Source organism: Lathyrus oleraceus, chromosome 7 (genome assembly GCF_024323335.1).
Source record: "Lathyrus oleraceus cultivar Zhongwan6 chromosome 7, CAAS_Psat_ZW6_1.0, whole genome shotgun sequence".
NCBI classification, from domain to species: Eukaryota; Viridiplantae; Streptophyta; class Magnoliopsida; order Fabales; family Fabaceae; genus Lathyrus; species Lathyrus oleraceus.
Window position 1 is genome coordinate 544,747,044 of NC_066585.1, and position 2,338 is coordinate 544,749,381.

The window sequence follows — 2,338 nt, forward strand, 5'->3', positions numbered from 1 at the left end:
AGTTTTACTTTTCCCCCTAATCATCAAAGTATCATCCGCCTTAGCTTTATGAAGTAACCTTAGAAAAACGGTATATCGATTCATAAGTCCCTGTGGGATCGATATCTTTTAAAACTACGCGATAGAACTGTGCACTTGCAGTTAGTACCCCAATAGACTTATAAAGTCGCGATCAAGTTTTTGGCGCCGTTGCCGGGGACTTTTATTTAGTCGATATCGTAACCCTTCTGTTACGCTGTAGAGACTAAGGCAATTTTTATTTCTTTTTTTCGTTGATTTGTATGCCACACACTCGCTCACAAGGCGAGCCGTTTTACTTACGAATCAACGACATTGAACTATATCTCCGAGTCTTACGACGAATTCAGGAATATCGTGCTGCAAACAATCTCCCTCCTATCGAAGTGCCCGACCTCAAAAATCTTCTTCCTTCGCCGATACCCGAGATGGCAGAACCAGCTCGTGCTCTTCGAGATTACGCCGCTCCATCGCAAGATGAGCCGCATTCGAGTATTGCTCCACCCGCAATCGAAGCAAACAACTTTGAACTTAAACCTTCGCTGTTACAAGCAGTGCAACATAATCAATTCTCTGGAAATCCTACCGAGGATCCAAACCTTCATTTATCCGTATTTGTCCAATACGCTGATACTGTTAAAGCTAATGGTGTCACTTCAGAGGCGATTCGACTTCGTCTTTTCCCTTCTCGTTAAGAGATAAAGCTAGAAGATGGCTTCAGTCTCTTCCTTCCAACTCAGTCACCACATGGAATGAGTTGAAGAAAGTCTTTCTTGCCCGATATTTTCCTCCAAGCAAAACAGCTATGTTGAGAGCCCAGATAAATGGATTTAAACAGAAAGATAACGAGTCTCTTTTCGAAGCATGGGAAAGATACAAAGACATGATGAGACTTTGTCCACACCATGGTTTAGAGGACTGGTTAGTAATTCATACCTTCTATAATGGTCTCTTATACAACACAAGGTTAACAATAGACGCCGCCGCAGGTGGTGCACTTATGGATAAACCTTATGCCGATGCTTATCAACTTATCGAGAGCATGGCCCAAAACCATTATCAGTGGGGAAGCGACCGAACAATGGTAGAAAAACCTCAAACGAAAAGTGGCATGTACGAGATAAGTAGCCTTGATCATGTTAATGCAAAAGTGGATGCTCTGGCCCAGAAAATTGAAAGTTTAAATGTATCACCTCCAGCCACCGTGGTTGTCGCAGCTCAAAATTGCGAAGTATGTGGAATCCAAGGTCACACTCCTGCAGATTGTCAACTCCTAACAGGAATCCAAGCAGAGCAAGTGAATTATGCTCAAGGAAATCCCTACTCGCATACCTATAACTCAAACTGGAAGAACCATCCTAATTTTTCATATAAGAGCAATAATGCTTTATACGCACCAGGACAAGCTCCCAGTCAAGCCCCAGCTATACCTCCTGGATATCAAAAGCCGACCCCATCTACACCTAACAATAATGTTCCTAGAAAATCCAACTTGGAAATCATGATGGAGAACTTCATAGCTTCTCAACAGCAAACCAATAAAGATTTCTTAAACCAGAATGTACACACTAGCGAACAAATTAAACAACTAGCAAGTAAAGTAGATGCCCTGGCTACCCATAACAAAATGCTGGAAATACAAATATCACAAGTAGCTCAACAACAAGCGCCTACTACTGCCCCAACTGGTACATTTCCTGGACAACCCCAACCTAATCCAAAAAGCCACGCTCATGCAATCATATTGAGAAGTGGAACAGAGGTAGAAGGACCGTCTGATCCAAGAATTGAAAACCAAAACTCTAAAAAGTCAACTGAGGAAGAAAATAAACCTAAGGAAAAGGAAGAGAGTAATAAGGAAACCGTAGAAAAGAAAGAACCTTATGTACCTCCACCACCTTATAAACCACTTATCCCTTACCCTTAAAGGCTTATTAAAACCAAAGATGCAGGCCAATTTAAAAAATTTGTTGACTTACTGAAACAATTAAACGTCACAATTCCTTTTACAGAAGCTATTACGCAGATGCCCTCATATGCTAAGTTCTTAAAAGAAATTCTTTCTAATAAAAGGAAACTTTAAGAGAGCGAAACCGTTACACTCACTGCTGAATGCAGCGCTATAATCCAGAATATGCCTCCTAAACTTAAAGATCCTGGTAGTTTCTCTATACCCTGTCACATAGGAAAATTTGTCATAGACAAAGCTCTATGCGATTTAGGAGCCGGTATCAGTGTTATGCCTTTATCCATATGCAAGAAACTGGAAATGGGAGAATTAAGACCAACTAAAATGTTTGTGCAATTAGCAGATCGTTCC

General features: G+C 41.0%; 1 non-coding gene across 1 annotated transcript; it reads right to left on the bottom strand.

The window, feature by feature from the left end:
* Positions 1–823: 823 nt before the first annotated feature.
* Positions 824–930, bottom strand: LOC127110014 (small nucleolar RNA R71). The gene has a single exon (XR_007797254.1). It is a non-coding gene; the product is annotated as a small nucleolar RNA R71 (small nucleolar RNA).
* Between the last annotated feature and the right edge of the window lie 1,408 nt (positions 931–2,338).